This window comes from Etheostoma cragini, chromosome 14, assembly GCF_013103735.1.
Source record: "Etheostoma cragini isolate CJK2018 chromosome 14, CSU_Ecrag_1.0, whole genome shotgun sequence".
NCBI classification, from domain to species: Eukaryota; Metazoa; Chordata; class Actinopteri; order Perciformes; family Percidae; genus Etheostoma; species Etheostoma cragini.
Genome location: NC_048420.1, coordinates 3,289,951 through 3,307,945, shown reverse-complemented (window position 1 = coordinate 3,307,945; position 17,995 = coordinate 3,289,951).

The following is a 17,995-nucleotide window of genomic DNA, read 5'->3' as shown; positions in this document are numbered from 1 at the left end:
TTTCTTCTCCGTCTACTATTTGTCAGATGAGAGAGGGAGCTGCCACTACGACTCACTAATGATCAAAGAATGCCTGTAACTTTTTTGTAAACTGTCTTATTGATGGCTTAACCCAAAATATGACAAGAGTATCAACAGCACAGTTGTATCTGTGTGTCTGGTACACAGGTTTGTGTGTTCTAACAGCACGGTCACAGGGATGGAGTTGATGTAATAAACATTGCTATGGCAAAGTGTTGCGACGCATAGCAACAGTTGGCAGCCGCAATGCGCCAATAAAAGGTCGCAGTGCTAAGAAAAAAGAGAAGAAGAAGACCTGAGGCTGATGTAAACAATGTCAGGTTTTGGAAGTGAGAAATGCATTCAATGTTTTTTGTAAAAGCTACAAAGCTGAACTAATCTATGTCTTTATGTCAACAACTGATCACATGACTGGGAGTAGCGTGAAAGGTGCGGGTGCTCGTAACAAACTAACAGAGAATTATCACCTGACTGCAGATCCCCCCCAGCTCTCCACAACCTTTTAAAATGTCTTTCAGCTCATTGGATGGTTTTATGGCTGGCAACTTTAACGTTTTAGTTGACTCTCCCCGCTCTCTTCAACCTTGTTTCCAGCCACAGCAGCCAGTAGTTTTTAGCCAAACAGCTGCAATAAACCAACTCAATGCTAGCTGCCTAGCATCAAAACAGCTGAGCAGACAAAGTTAGTGATTTCTGAGTTTGTAAAGACCAGACCAAACTTTTTAGCCTCTTTAGTTTATTAGTTTGGGTTTCTTTGCTCTCCGCTCTCATCAACTTCAGTTTCATCATAAAGGCTCTGATACACCCATAGCTACATAGCACCAAAGTTAGAGAGGCAAAGTTAGCAACAAACTGGTGAACATAGTTGTAAATTTAGTAACTACAAACTCTTCTTAGGAGTCTGTGGAGACCAGAACAAAGCAACAATTGTAAAATAAATAAATAAATGTAACTAACATTTGTCAGGTAGCCAAGAAACATGACTCCAAAAGCCTTTGTCAGCTGCAGAAACATAAAGAAATTTACTAAAAAACACTGTATAGACTCATGCAAAAGTGATCCCTGTCAGTCAGGACTTATGACCCACTAGGTGGTGTGTGTCTGCAGAGACCCTGCTCTCTGCCTGGATTTACTTAATCTTTACGGAGTTTGTTCTTGGTGTCAGCCTTGTTAAAAATGTAGTAGATACGTAGATACGAAAATGGCACCAACAGTGCTGAAAATGCAAATAGAGTGAGGTGAAATGCCAAGTAGACAAGACGAGTAGGAAACTGGGGGGCACCCACTGGTGAGCACTGTGACCCTCATTGAGCCAAGGAGTTTTCACAAACCGCAACAGACAAATCCTACTCGATAAACCTAACTTAAAGGAGAATTCCTTTAAAGTTTTAAAGGAGAATTATTCCTGACAGCTAGCAGGGCGAGCTAGCTACCGGCAGGATTGAGACAGGGTAAGTAAATTTAAACAATGTCTGAGTTGAGAACGCATCTTGTCGTCACGTAAGGACCACGTTCATGTTGCACAGACTATTTAATTGCATTTTGTGTCTGTTAAGATGCACAAAGACACTCTAAAATCTGCCCCGACAGTTTGCCAGGACCAATTCGGGTCAGTTTTTTTTTCTATCGACAGTACCATATAGCGATCAAGGTTAACGTACAAAATGGCTGTAATTCTCCTTTAAGGTGTAGCCATTGTCACAGGTTCTGCTGTTGTTTCACTGCTTTTAGGGGGGGGGAGTTCCTGAAGGTACTTGGTTTAGGTTTTGTAACAAATGATTTGACTTGTAGCCACGGGGATGTTAGCGTAGTGCCACTGATCATTACTGTCCTTACCACCAAAGTGAAACCCCCTGATAGAGCACTGGGTGTGTTTGTGCACGTAACACACATCCCTCTCTAGAACAGGATCTTTAAAAATGTGCTAGCTTCCCCTGCAGCGTCACATTGCCTTCCTCACTGCTGACAGCAGTTTCTAATCTCTCAATCCCGGTCCTGTTTGGCCTGATGGATGCATTCACTATCACAACATGTCAAAATATAGCAGCCTTGAGACAAATCACAACAGCATATGGTAGTGTCTATGCTGCTGCAGGGAGGTCGGTATGAAATGGTGGAAGGTTATCGCTTTGCTACAGTTGTATTGTGGGATCTTTCTGTTCTGGGTCCTTCCCCCAGTTATCGCCCCAAATCATAGCTCTTTTTATGTTGAGTGATCATCATGATAATGAAGGTTATTCTTGGCTTAAAGCCTTTCCCTGTATTTCTGTCTTCATTTATGTATGCCTGCAGTCCTTGAAGGTGACATGCAATTATGAAGTCTCTCTGGTCTTCGTCAGAGTTTTTATTCACATTTTTGTTATAGACAGAGAGGGAATGAAAGGGAAGGAAAAGGAAATGGGCTCGGTAGAGAAAATGACAGAGGTGGGGACACGGGAAGACGGTTGAGATGAGAGAAACATGAGAAATGGGGCTTTTATTCTGTCAACCTTCCTCTACTATTACATACAACATAAGAGGATAGGGAGACCTGATGAACTGTGTTAAACTGTGGGCACATTTAATGCAGGTATATAACGGTATATAATTACAGCTGTTGCTTAAACTGATAATCACAGCGAGATGGCCACAGAGTCAGCTGTTTTAAAGATGAAGAGGAAAGGAGAAGAAGTTTCAAACATAAGAAACTGTATTGCCTTCACCGTATTGAAATAAAATCACTACTTACAAGCTATAATCCCTCTTGTTTTCTTTTTCCTCAGTAACAGTTTCGCTGGAACATAAAATGTAATAGTGAAACTGTTTGGGAAACCATTTGGATGTTATTTGAGGTCTGTCTGTTGCCGTTTCTCTGTCCTTTAAACGTGATCAGTAGAAACCGGATGACAGAAACAACACAGTATTGTTAACCTCGTACATATTTAATGCCCATCGCTTTAATATTTGATGGGCCGAGATGCTTCACAGAGACTGTGGCGTCTGCTGACAGATGTGGGCTTTACAAGTCCAGGAGAAAATCTTAAAGAGCTTAAAACTTGATGTGCATTTAGTGTCTTTCTCTATAATTGGAGATAACAAAGACCAAGAGTCTTGCTGACCTGACTCTCTAACCATTGTTGTTTTTGGCCACCTGTGGGCAAAGCCTTAAGCTGTAAAACAGACACAAAACAACATTCACATTCATTTAAAGTTTGGGGATTGTGTCCATCAAACAAATCAAGTCTAATGTTCACTTTCCTTTTTAGCTGTTTTGGTCTGCACTAAAAATTTGTATCTTCAGCGGCTAAATGCTTCATTATGATCACCAGCTAGTTGCAGATTATGTCGTTTGATGCTCGGCAGAAAGTGCTCTAATAGCAGCTTTAAATATCTACGTTTATTGTTTCTTTTCACTCAAAGTGCTTAAGAATTGAATTTCATTCCGTTTTTCTTCTAATTAAACAGACCAGAGATCTTTAACATGGGGTCCGGGACACTTAAAGGGTCCTCAGAGTTACTGCAGGGGCCCCAAGTCATTGTTTAATTTTTTTCAAGAAAGGTCAAATATTTAGATTAAATGGCCTATTATTGATTTGTTCTTAAATTTACACATTGACGACAGGCATTTTGGCCTGTAGGTAAGGTTACCTAGGTAACCACTACGGTAGCCATCCAAAGATACATCCACAGTTAAGCTTAAGGATTTACTGTGCTACATGTATGTTTAACAAGAAAACATGAAATTTAAATATATGAATGTCAGTAATTATTTAATTAGCTTTGTATAGTATGCACCACAACAAGGTATGTGTAAAGGCTTTAGGCCACCCTACATATTATTGTAGGTCAAGTTTAATATGCAACTCAATTTCATATAATATGTATTGTGTGTATATGTAATATGTATATATGTGTTCCTGCTCCTTCTCTCTATCAGCTAAGGGGTCCTTGGCCTAAAACATGTTGAAAACCCCTGAAATAGACCAAACAAATTCACCTTTAAGAGGACATATAACTGTCAATACCTAATAATAATAATAAATATAATAATAATCCTTCACCTATTTGATTTGGAATAAGTAGCTGGTGGTGTGCCACTTCATCGATCCGTGACATGTTATGCCAATAGCACCGTGTTTGCTGTACTAAATTGATGTTGACTTAATCATTATCCCAGGAGAAGCAACAACGCCGTTTCCAGCCTCTTATCTTGCTATCAGATGATTTTTAAATGTTGTGCACATATCATTCAGCTCAATGTGCTGTTTGTCTGGGCCGTGAACAAGACTTGAAACTTGCCCACATGTTTGCAGTTGATTAACACTGCTGCTCCATGCCAATACTTCAGGATACACATGGAACCATGTGCTCAACAGGAAGATCTAATAAGATTGCAGACCCTTTAGAATGCAAGTAGTAACTAACTGATACATTATTGGTTAATGAATCATCACTAGTGCATTATGAGCACTGATAAGAAAAATGATTGGGTTGTGTCAGGGTGTGGAAAATCGTTTTGAAAAGCCACTGTGAAATATTAAGTTCCAGTTTGCTTTTATGGCGATGTCCAACTGTCGACCCACCACTATTGATTGAGCTATGGATCGCCATGTGTTGTTTTTTTTTGTGCCGAGAGCATGAAGCCTTTTGACTTTGGTAAACTCCTGACTTAAGAAGTAAGTTGACTAAAATAGGCCAGTCTTTCAAATACCCAGTAAATTCCTATAAGGCCAATCAGAGCTTTGGAATAAAAGCCATGCACCCCAACATGAAACAAGCTTTGATGCACTTCACCACTGAGTCTTCTGCTGTCGTCAGAGTAAGAAAAAACCTTTTGTTCAAACAGAAAAATCTATGAATGAGTGGGAGATAAAGCAAACAGACAGATAAGAACACAAGGGTTAGAGACACGAAAAAAAAATGGGGGTGTTGCAGGATCCTGGGTGATGTACCGTACGCTGATCTCTGTGCATTTGATGACCTTTGTGCTGATCCTTTCGTATTGTGGTAACCTGGGAAATCTGTTGTTTGATATGTTAAGAGAAGTTCTGGATGGGTGTTTCCATTTGAGACACACTTGTCAGGAACAATAGTAAGAGAGACAGAAATGCTAAATTAATACAAAATAAACTTAATATATTGACAGCAGCACACATATTTATGCTTGACTGACTTCTAGGAGGGGTGTGTAAGCAAGAGGAGTTAGGGAATGCCAAATTAGCTGGTTAAACTATAAAAAATACAGACACTGTGAAATTAAGATGCACCCTGGAGAGACCGATAGATTTTCTTGGGGCAAGACAAATGCCAAAAAAACAATAAATCGATAGGTAAATATTTATACTTTAAATTAAAGCACATTTTCTCCACAAGGTCTTTTTTATGGCTAAGCTGTTGCAGTAAACAAATTGGGCAAGGTGTCTTTTTCCTATCTTTTTTTTGTGAAGCTGACAAAATGAAGATTATCTTCATAAAACTACACCATCCAGATCTCTGCTTGATCCCACTTTAACCCCAACCGGCCCGTCAGACACCGCCTATCAAGAGCCTGGGTCTGTCCCAGGTTTCTTCCTAAAAGGGAGTTTTTCCTCGCTACTGTCGCACTGTTGCTTACTCTGGAGGGAACTACTAGAACTGTTCCATCCATCCATCTTAATCCGCTTATTATTATATATATATTATTATTATTATCCAATATTGGGTCGCGGGGGCAGCAGCTCCAGCAGGGGACCTCAATCTTCCCTTTCCCGAGCCACATCAACCAGCTCCGACTGGGGGATCCCGAGGCGTTCCCATGCCAGGTTGGAGATACAATCTCTCCACCTAGACCTGGGTCTTCCCAGAGGCCTCCTCATAGATGGACGTGCCTGGAACTGCCCCTTAGGGAGGCACCCAGGAGACATCCTTACCAGATGCCCAAACCACCTCAACTGGCTCCTTTCGACACAAAAGAGCAGCGGCTCCATTCTGAGCTCCTTTTGGATGACTGAGCTTCTCACCCTATCTCTAAGGGAGACGCCAGTCACCCTCCTGAGGAAACCCATTTTGGCCACTTGTACTGGATCTTGTTCTTTCGGTCATGACCCTACCTTCATGACCATAGGTGAGGGTAGGAACAAAAACTGACCGGTAGATCGAGACCTTTGCCTTCTGAATCAGCTCTCTTTTTCGTCACAACGGTGCGATAAATGGAATGTAATACCGCACCCGCTGCTCCGAATCTTTGACTAATCTCACGCTCCATGGTCCCCTCACTAGCAAACCAGACCCCAGGGCATTTAAACTCCTTACTCCCTTCCTGAAGAAGGCACTCCATCGGTTTCCTGCTCCAAAAAACACATGCAGACTGGTTGGGCATACTCCCAGGCTCCCTCCAAGATCCTTGCAATAGTAAAGATGTGATCCGTTGTTCCACAACCAGGACGGAATCCGCATTGTTGCTCTTCAATCCGAGCTTTGACTATCGGCTATACGCTCCTTTCCAGCACCTTGGAGTAGACTTTACCAGGGAGGCTGAGAAGTTTGATACCCCTGTAATTGGCACCCATCCTCTGGTCCCCCTTTTTGAAGAGGGGAACCACCACCCCGGTCTTCCACTCCTTAGGCACTTTCCCAGACTTCCACACAATGATAAAGAGACGTGTCAACCAAGACAGCCCTTCCACACCCAGAGCTTTCAGCATTTCTGGAAGGAACTCATCAATCCCTGGGGCTTTGCCACGGTGGAGTTGTTTAACTACCTCAGCGAATTCCACCAGGGAAATTGACAACAAGCCCCCATCATCCTCCAGCTCTGCCTCTACTACAGAGGACATCAAAGTGCTCCTACCACCGCTTTGTTACCTCCTCAGTTGAGGTCAACAACATCTTATCCTTACTGTACACAGCTTGGATGATTCCTCGCTTCCCCCTCCTGAGGTTATCCAAAAGCACCTTAGTGCTGACAGAAAGTCCTTCTCAATGTCCTCTCTCACACCTGCTGCTTTGTCTCTGTCACGGCAGAGGATGAGAAGTGCGCAGCTTTAGCAATGGAAACTTTTAACATTGTCCACTCAGGTTCAATGCCCCTAGCCTCCACGGGGATATTGAAAGTTTGTCCCCATACAGGACTCCACTCAAGGTCTCCAAGAAGGCAGACTACTCCAAACTCTTGTTTGGTGCATATGCACAAACAAAACTCAGAGTTTCCCCCCCCCATCACCCACAGGCATAGGGAGGCGACACTCTCGATCACCAGGGTAAACTCCAACGCAGCGGCGCTCAGCCGGGGGCTTGTGAGTATCCCCACACCCGTCCGGCACCTCACATCCTGGGCAACTCCAGAGTAGGACAGAGTCCAATCCCTATCCAGGAGTAGACTGGAGTAGTTCCAGAACCAAGACTGTGCATAGAGGTAAGCCCTACCAGATCTAACTGGTAGCGCTCCACCTCCCACACAAGTTCCGACTCCTTCCCCCACAGAGAGGTGACATTCTACGTCCCCAAAGCCAGCCTCTGCCGCCCGGGTCTGGTCTGTCAAAGCCCCTGACCTTCGCTTCCACCCATGTGGCAGCGCACCCGACCACATTTGTTCTTCACACAGGTGGTGGGCCAATGGGCTGGAGAGGGAGGCGCCATGTAGCTTTTCCGGGCTGTGCCCGGCCGGGCTGCGTGGCAAACCCAGCCACCAGGCGCTCGCTTACAAGCCCGCCGTCTAGGCCTGTCTCTCCCCTCCCCGTGAGACCACTTCGCCATGGGAGACCCTACCAGGAGCACAAAGCTCCAGAAAACACAGCCTTCAGGTTCATAGGGACACACAAACCTCTCCACCCCGGTAAGGTGATGGTTCTCGGAGAGGTAGAACCGTTGGGTCCTTGTTAATTTTGTGGTCTAGTGTGGTCTAGACCTACTCTGTCTGTAAAGTGTCTCGAGATAACTATGAATTGTTTCGAGATGTTATGAATTGATACTATAAATAAAATTGAATTTAATTAAATTTTGTCACAAATAAAAGTTCCTAGAGAGGACACAACAGAGCAGCAAAACTCTAAAAACACTCCTCTCTTTGTCAGCATGTCCAGTACACAAGGACTCCAATTTCTGGACAGGAGCATGCCATAGGCCTATCTGCGCAGGAGAGGCAGTGATTCACAGTTGGCCTCATTTTGCTGGGAGAATGCATGGAGTTGGATGGATGGGTAATTTGCACCAGCGAACACAGCGCCCAGAACATGGCAGAGGTCAATGGGCTCTTACATGGCTCCATCTTGCATCTGTCGCTTTGTATGGATATCAGTCCACTGCCTGCTATAGTGGCTTGGTCAGGTGTACGCGCACGAGTGTGTTTATGCCTAATAGCCTAACCGGCTCTGATGCATGATGACTAGGGAGAGTAGTGGTCAGCCTAGACAAAACTTGAGGTTACAAGGTTGCGGTGAGTCTACGAACCATCATAGTATTCACATTCAATCACATTCTGCCCGACAACTCTGCCATAGTGGGGTTGCCTTGACTCACAGGAGGGGAGGAGGATAGATATCGAATTTGTCTGTGGAAGAAAACAATCAGAGGACATCAGGTAATGCAACGGCTACAAAAATAAATATAAATAAATGACAGTGTCATTTGCCCCATCTTCATTTAAGGGGTTCACCAAAAAAATATCATGCCGAGTGGAAAATGGGATAACGAGCCACTCAGCGTGTCACCTCGAGCTTTGTAGAAAAGTGGGCATCATCTTTTTGAGTTTAGTAGTCAATTTCCTTCATTGAGTACGCTATCATTGTTGCTGATGTGGAGAAATGTGAGAGACTACTGGATTGTCTTAAAAGAGGGTGATCATTTCTACTTCTGATACAAGGAGGTTTCCATTGTAATTTGACAACACAGAAACAGAATACATTTGAAAAGTGGATATGATGGTAAACGTACAGTAGATGACATCATTTCTTGGCGTGCAGCAAATCAGATCAGCAGCAGCAATAAACAACATAAGGATGATTTTAACACTTTTTTTTTTTTTAACAGAGCTTAATCTGTATGTTTCTGTCCACAGCTCAACAGGCAACAGAGCAGTACACACAGACATGGAGACAACATGACACAGAATGAGTGTTAGCTGATATAAGAGGAGAAAAGCATGCAATGTGAAATTAAATGACAGAAACTCAACCGGGCATTAACTGTTTTTCTAAAATCCCAACATCCAAGTTGTTTTCAATGTTTTCACTTTGTGTATGTTGTTATTCTCCTTTGTGAAAAGGCTCATTTTCTGAAATTGTCTTCTGGTTGTCTACATGATGAGACAGAGCGCAACCATGTCTTGATTGTGAGTTAGAATGCTTGAAAAGTCTTTGAAGAGTGTGAAATACAAGACAAAATCAATGTCTATCTCTACTTCTGTTTCCCTCCCTCTGCCCCTTCCTCCTTCCCGACACCTCCTCGAGTCGGAGGAACGACTCTCCTCAGCATCGGTGGAATTGGATATGAAGGCACCTCAGGGGGATCACATTCTTGACCACGTCACGTCCTACGTCAACTCAACGTAAATACCATGTCAGCGGCTCGCTCTGCTCTGCACTGGACGGGTGGTTAGATCTGTCCATGACTCAGTCCCTCAGTAAAACTACCATCAAGGTCCTGCCTCATACGTTCTCAAAAAGGAATTGCTATTCCAGAAGAAGTAATCTTTTCAATAAAGAAAAAACACACTTGCAGTGGAAAACAATGATGACGACTGAAAACTACTTTTTATTTGGAGGGAAAGATTCCGAGATGCTTCTTATGCAGCCATTAAACATGTAATTTTGAATCCATAATTATAAATGCAACACTTATGTTTTTTTTTAAATTATTTTGATTATTGATAATTTAAATTATTTTAAATTAATTGTATTAAAATTATTGAACAGGTGTACCTTAGGCTGGCCACAACAAGTATGCCTCCTGCAAAAGTCAAGAAACATGAATATATAGACAACATTACAATGAAAAAAATATATTAAAAGAAATGTGTACAATATATGTTTTTAAATGAATCATATCTTGAAATAATCTATATATCCATTGCACTGCTGAAGCAGCAACCAGAATACTCCATGTAGATTTTAAGGTATCTCCTTAAGTTCAAAAACAGAACACAATTTTTTTCTTTATGAACATTTATCTCAGAATTTCCAAGATAATTATCAGAAAAACATGGCACATGTTTGTTCTAAAGTTAAAGACTTACTCATCTGTATAAAAGAGAGTGATACCACCCGTCTAAAATAAAGTCTTCAAATGACTGCTGGATGTGTAAATGAACGTTAGCAACTGTTTGCTAAAATGTTCGCAATATCAACTTTCACGTCATTGTTGCGTTATTATGGATCCGACGGAACTTCTGGGCAAGCTATGAAGCAGCACAATTGGTTTGTTGGGTTAGGCACTGACCTCCGGGGGTTTAGGTTAGGATAGCCGATTGGTCAGGAGATAGGACCTGAACAAATCGGGTTACGTTACCTTGCATAAGCCAATAGCAAAGGGGCAAGCATCTCCTCTCTAAGCGTAGCTCCTAGGGCGCTATTTTATCCCCTTCATCATCCGTTAGAATCCCATTGACTGCCATTCATTTTGGCGCCACTTTGACAGCGATCTGTTGGTCCACTTCTTTAATTGTCTTGATAATAACGAATCAGGTTTGCATTCAGAATTTCTTTCCACTGCCTCAAGTGGCCAAAACAAATTACTGAACGTGTAACACGGCTGCACATACCTTAACCAGCTAACAAGCTAGCTTTGTTGGTAATGTTAGCAGCCAGCTGGCTATTACAGAGTCACCACTGTAGGACAGTGTTTCTCTGTGGTCAGACCATGAGCAAAGTTCATGGAAGTAAAAATGAGGAAGTAATTCACAATAATGGGTTTGTCTTTTAATAATTGCTAAATTTATTTTACATCGGATGCATTTGTTAACTTTCCCCTTCACTTTGCATCAGCATTGTAATGCCTACTTAAACTGCACTTTATGTAGCCCATTGTATTCTGTATTCTTGCATTGTGTATGTGAAACTGTATGTTGTCTTGCATGCTTATGCTAAGGTTAAATAAAATAAATAAATTAAATTAAATACACTATTCATTCATATGACTGATGCTCATGGCTGACTCTGACAAAGCAGCTGAGTTTGTGCCACCACCAAAGCTGACAATCTGGATCTCCGTGCTCTGTGGCGCCTTCTCAGTCTGCTCCAGCTAATTGGCTCCTCTGAGAGCCACGTATAGCCACTTGTACACACACAGACATCCTCGCAAACACACACCAACCCAGGACCTCCAAGCCATCTGTTGGGGACTTGTACATACAGGTGCTCCTCTGCTCCTGCATTACTAAGTCAGTGCTCAGGAGGGGTGTTTGAAGTCCCACCAGCCTGCTGTTGTGTTTGATCAGAGACGCTGTGTTGTGTCTTTCTGCCGTTCACAGCTCATCTCCATCCAAACAGCCACTTCTCCCACTGCAGTCCACCTCCTAACTGCTACCGGACTTGAGAAAAGGCATGCTTCACAGCAGTGTTGTTGTGTTCCAGACTGGATTTAAGACCACTTTTCCAATGTCTCTGTCTCGTCTCGAAATTGACCACATTTTTACGTGGTCTTGGATGAAGAGGACTCTGGATTTTATTTTAAGACCGGTCAAGACCACAACTTCAAGGGTATCCCTAAATTGCCTGTCAGATTTGTGTTAAAGCTATAGTTGTTTATGTTGCCCCCATGAGGAATTCTAATGAAGTAATGACAACACCACTGTTGTTGCATCCACGTGACACAAGCCTTCAGTGATAGAGCACGCGCCCCCACCCCTTCTCCATGCAGTTGCTAGGAGCCAAGGACAACACAGAGGATTAAAAAAACATGATGGACCCTTCAGAAAAGGTAATTATCTTCACTCAAGCTTCTGGGTGTAAAGGTGCCAGACAACACCTGTTCGATGGCCAGTTTTTGTGAAGCTGTTAGTCAATTAGCTTTGTAGCAACTCATTTATCAATGGCTTAAATGTAACAGACGCTCATTAATATAAAAAACAAAGTTCCGCAATGGGATTGGATGTAAAAGTTCCTACTTCAAATTCAATCAATCACTTGACTCGTCGCTTGAAATGTGTTACTGTTAACCCAGTTCCCTGCACGCTTAACACACACATCCAAAGTGAATGTAGGTGACAGGAGAAGAATCTCCGCCTGTCTGGGAGATGTCAGACAAATCGTCATCATAACTTATTATTTATTAAATCGTTTTTAGAGTTTATTTGCAAATCAACAACTAAAAGAAAACACACAGCAGTGTGTACATTCTGCAATGTAATGCTAACCAACACAGCTGGGACCCCCTTCCTTTTTTAACTGCAAAGAAAATCAATCTGCCTCAAAACTCTTAAGAAATCTCTTCACCAATCACCATTGTGTATATACGGTATGTTTAAGTTGTTTGGTTTGATTTCGGCCTTGATACACTCTGGTTTTGGAAATGACTTGGTCTCGGTTTAGGTGGTCTTGACTACAACACTGCATCACACCAAGAGATCTCAATCACATGGTCGCTCCACTGAACATTTCACACAGCTGTTATCCAGTCATCTTCTTGATTGGAATAACATCATTCCTTGACATACTGTACCACAAATCTGCTGCGACAGCAGGCCACAGCGTTGCTCCCAGGGTGAATCTGAAACGTAGCACTGCTGACATCAAGTTGTGGGGATAGGGAACTACAACAGTCCGATTGTTCTAATACTCAAAAAGAAACTTGGCATTTTGTATTCTAACACATTTTGCATTTTGACATGTTACCGTTAGAAAAGCACAGATGTAACATTACACAAACAATGGCTGAGGAGTGGACCTGCACTTTTCCTGTCAAAATGGCTGAACCATGCCTCCACTGGGGGGGGGGGGGTGACTGCCCATGGCTCACTTGTTCATGTGTTCATGTGTAGAACATAAATATGAGGTTACATGTTTTAGGTTAGTTTTGTATGTATAGGAGTGTAAATTGTAATTTCCCCTTGTGGGAATAGTAAAGGATACTTTATTATTATTTTGATTATTATTATTATTAAATGAATCCATGTTGTAACAGGAGGAAACCACCCCAGTGTTATGCTGTACAAAGCACGGCGCAGCAATTTTCCACAAAAACATTGCACATACTACATATTTTTGCACATTCTGATCAATTTCATCAATTTACTCAGCCCCTTTTTATGTTACGCAGCTATTTGTATATAATTGTATGGAACTATTGTTTTTATGGAAGTATTTTATTCATTAGCATAACAGTTGACGTGCGCTTTTAAAAGTAGGCTAAGAAAGATGTTTTTTTAAGTATTTTATTTTGAAAAGTAAAAGCTCAGGGACGGCACCAGGTGGAATGGCAGAAGAATTTCTTTTAATTTGCATTTATTTTATAGACAGACATAACAAAATTCTAACCCCAACCGGCTCGTCAGACACCGCCTACCAAGAGCCTGGGTCTGACCGAGGTTTCTGCCTAAAAGGAAGTTTTTCCTCGCCACTGTCGCACTGATGCTTGCTCTGGAGGAAACTACTAGAACTGTTGGGTTACTGTAAATTCTGGAGTGTGGTCTATCTGTATAGTGTCTTGAGATAACTCTTGTTATGAATTAATACTATAAATAAAATTGAATTGAATTGAATTGAATATTATCGTATGTATTTTTTTTATAAAATCATAGTCGATGCAAGTTTATTTTTTTCCAGATGAAAGCTTTTATTTTGAAAGGTAGAAGCTCAGGGTTTGCACCAGGCGGTACGGCATGATACGGGACGGCATGACATGGGATGCTCCAGGATGCAGCTATACATTCTTGCCATATTAGGCCCAATTTTACCAAATTTGCTTGCAGTTCCAACAGAATTCCACTGGGGGTGATCGCGGTCCAGTGGAAAATAAATGGGTGTCTATGGAACTGGACGGTTAAATGAATGGGTGTCTATGGAGCTAGACAATTAAATGAATGGGAGTCTATAGAGCTAGCCGGCTAAATGTGTCTCTTTCGCCTCATATTTGTTGAAAAATCTCAGATCTGATTGTAGTTTTTGCAAGTTCAACATGGATTATAGGTCGGAAGTTGAATAAACGAGTAGTTATACTTATTCGATTTCTTACAGGTTGAGTCGTTGTTGCCCATAACACGCTAGCCTCGACACAAAAAAGGAAGTTACTCAGAGCTCGTCGTAAAGCAGTATCTCTAGCCGTATGACGTGTATGACAGCATTTAGATCTTAAAAAAAAATAGCCACTTTAAAAAACCCAGCACCCAGCAGGGTGTATTGTGTAAGCCTCCCCTTTTGAATGCAACATTCAAATTACTAGACAAAAAATTATTTCCTGAGAAAAGGGGATGTTGAGGGGTATACAGTAGGGTTCGAAAGTTTTCACCCCAGGTAATCGATTGTATTGATGTGCATAAAGAAGCCCAAAAAAGATGGAAAAATCTCCTAAAGGTATCAAATGACAGATTAGACATTCATGTTATATGTCACAAAAAGTTAGATTTTAACAGACTTTTAACAGAAATTTTCTAAATAACAGAAAACAAAAAAAATGGCGTCTGCAAAAGTTTGGGCACCCTGCAGAGTTTCTATCAAGCACCGCCCCCTTTGGAAAGCTGAGACCTGACAGTGTCATGGATTGTTCTCAATCATCGTCTGGAAAGACCAAGTGATGTCAATCTTAAGGTTTTAAATGCCCAGATTCATCTGACCTTGCCTCAACAATCAGCACCATGGGTTCTTCTAAACAGTTGTCTAGAAAACTGAAAATAGTTGACACTCACAAAGCAGGAAAAGGCTATTAGAACATAGCAATGCGTTTTCAGATGCCAATATCCTCTGTTTGGAATGTAATTAAGAAATGGCCGTCATCAGGAACAGTAGACGTTAAAGCAAGATTTGGAAGACCAAGAAAAATATCAGACAGAACAGCTCGCAGGATTGTGAGAAAAGCAAGTTCAAACCCACGTTTGACTGCACGATCCATCCAGAAAGACCTGGCAGACACTGGAGTTGTGGTACACCATTCCACTATAAAGACATACTTGTATAAATATGGTCTTCATGGAAGAGTCAACAGAAGAAAACCTCTTCTACGCCTTCACCACAAAAAGCCGCATTTGAAATTTGCAAATGAACATATTGACAAGCCTGATGCATTGCGGGAACAAGTTCTGTGGACCGATGAGGTTAAATTAAACTTTTTGCCCGGAATGAGCAAAGGTATGCTTGGAGAAGAAAGGGCACATAATTTAATGAAAAGAACCTCTGTCCAACTGTTAAGAATGGGGGGGGGGGGGGGAGAACAATCATGCTTTGGGGTTGTATTGCAGCCAGTGGCACAGGGAACATTTCACGAGTAGAAGGAAAAATGTATTCAATAAAATTTCAGCAAATTTTGGACGATAACTTGATGCCATCTGTGAAAAAGCTGAAGTTAAAGAGAGGATGGCTTCTACAAATGGATAATGGTCCTAAACACACCTCAAAATCCACGGTGGATTACATCAAGAGGCGTAAACTGAAGGTTTTGCCATGGCCTTCACAATCTCCTGACCTTTACATAATTACAAAGATACCTCAAACAAGAATTGAAAGATTCTTGGCCGGCTACAAGAAGCGTTTCCAAGCTGTGATACTTGCCAAAGGGGCAGTACAAGTTATCAGCTCTGCAGGGTGCCCAAACTTTTGTAGACGCCATTTTTAGTTTTCTGTTATTTTGAAAGTGTAAATGATGGAAATAAAAATCAAAACTTTTTCGTGACATATAATAAAAATGTCTAATCTGTCATTTGATGCCTTTTGGATAGTTTTCCATCTTGTCTTGGCTTCTTTGTGCACATTAATAAAAAAATTAACCTGGGGTGCCCAAACCTTCGAACCCTACTGTAGCTCGATGAAGTCCCATTCATTCTGCACTGGCCTGTGAGCGTATGGAGCTAGAATTGTCTCTTTATGACATGCAAGAAAATAAATGTTGATAAATAAAAAAGAATTGAGAAAAAATGTTATCACACTGGTAGCAAAAAAGTTGCAAAAAAAGATACCAATAGCAAAAAAGATCTCTCTCAAAATACTTTTTTAAACTCTCAAATATATATTTTTGCTATCAGTGTGAAAAGAAGTCTCTCAAAAAAAGCATTTCTCTCAAAATGTAAAATATTTCTTAAAATACTTTTTTAAACTCTCAAATATTTTTTTGCTATCAGTGTGATAAAAAAACATTATCTAAAAAATTCAATTCAAATCAGTTTTTTGCTCTCATCTCAGAATCTTTCTCGTAGTGGGAAAATAGTGTTATGGGCGGGGCCACATTTCTGTTGGCCAGTTGGATGGGGCCACGTTCCTATTGGCCAGTTGGGTGAGCACCGTCTTGTCTTGGGAGTCCATCTGAATCATTACACCATCGTTCCCATCATAGCTAGATAACTAACGTCCCGTCCACCTCTAAATAAATACATTTTAATTATCTCAACACTTTATAACAGCCCAACTGAAGCACCGGCGGTGAACTCCAGGTCCTGCAGCCGCAGACGGTGGACCGCCCGTAGTGGGGCTCGGCCAGCGTGGAAATTGCTAGAAAGCTTCGCTGCTGACCTCCAGCGACACGGAGAGCTCCAGACCCGGAGAGCTCCAGACCCGGTAGCAGCGGCACATCCCCCCCTGGAGCTTGTCCTGAAAACACTTCGGAACACATTTCTGCTGCTCTTACATAACTGGCACCACTATGCTACTGCCTGACTTTTTGCACTATTATATTATATTGACTGTCTATTGTATGTTTTGACATGTGAAGAAATTGACAATAAAGCAGACTTTGACTTTGACTTTGACTTTGAGCTCACCGCCAGTTTTGGTGGAATAGCAAGCTAGCGTTAGCGATCTAACCAACCAGCCCCACACCCGGTAGCAACGTCACATCCCCCGGCCATGACCAGAGCTTACTTTGCTGATGTTGTGGTCACATTTTGCATCCCTGCCAAAAATTACACCCTCTTGGGCAGCAACAGTAGCCTAATTTCTGCTGAATAATGATCTCTTAACCCTCGATGCAGCCATCCAGGCAGCACCATTAATGTTTCTAAACGTTCTAAAATTATAATCATCGTTGATGAACATGACAGACATGTATATACCCTAGCTTTTAAACAGTAGCTGCTTTGTCTTATAAAATCATTATTTTAGCTTGTGGATGCAAGTCTCGGCAGGGATGCAAAACTCGGCAGGCGTCCTGGAGCTCACTCACAAACGGATGTTTCAGTTTAGCTCTCAAAAAGTGTTTAGATAATTAAAAGGCATCAGTGTGATAAGCTTTTCTCTCAAACATTTTTTCTCTCACATCATTTTTTTTTTTTTTCATGCATAAAAGAAACAATTCTAGCTCCATTTGAGCGCCCCAAGTGGAACTCTGGTGGAACTGCAACCATTTCAGAAGCCGGAAATAATAATTTAGACTATTTATTGATCCCCATTGGGGAAAGTACAATTTACACTCTGTGTACACTTTGTTAGAATCACTACACACAGGCATGAAATAAACACACATGCTCAGGACCTATTCATGCACTAATGGAGAGATGTCCGAGTGAGTGGGCTGCCAGCTGGTACAGCACCCTGAGCGGTTGGTGGGGCACGGTGCCTTGCTCACGGGCACCTTGCTGTGCCCAGGAGGGGAGGTGGTTTCTCTCCAACCACCAATCCACACTCCATATTTTTGGTCCGCATGAGGACTTGAACCAGCAACCCTCCGGTTCCCAACCCGACTCCCTACAGACTGAGAAAAATCGAGATTGTGGAACTTCTTCCCTTATAGAAGTTCTTTGATTATTGTTTTTTTTTTTTTTTTTATTTGAAGATGAAAATATTAGTGGAATTTTAAATATTGTATTTTGCATCTGAATTTGTTATATTTATTTTTTGATTTTGAATCTGTGGTTCAGAATTTATGAAAATTGGTTAAGTGA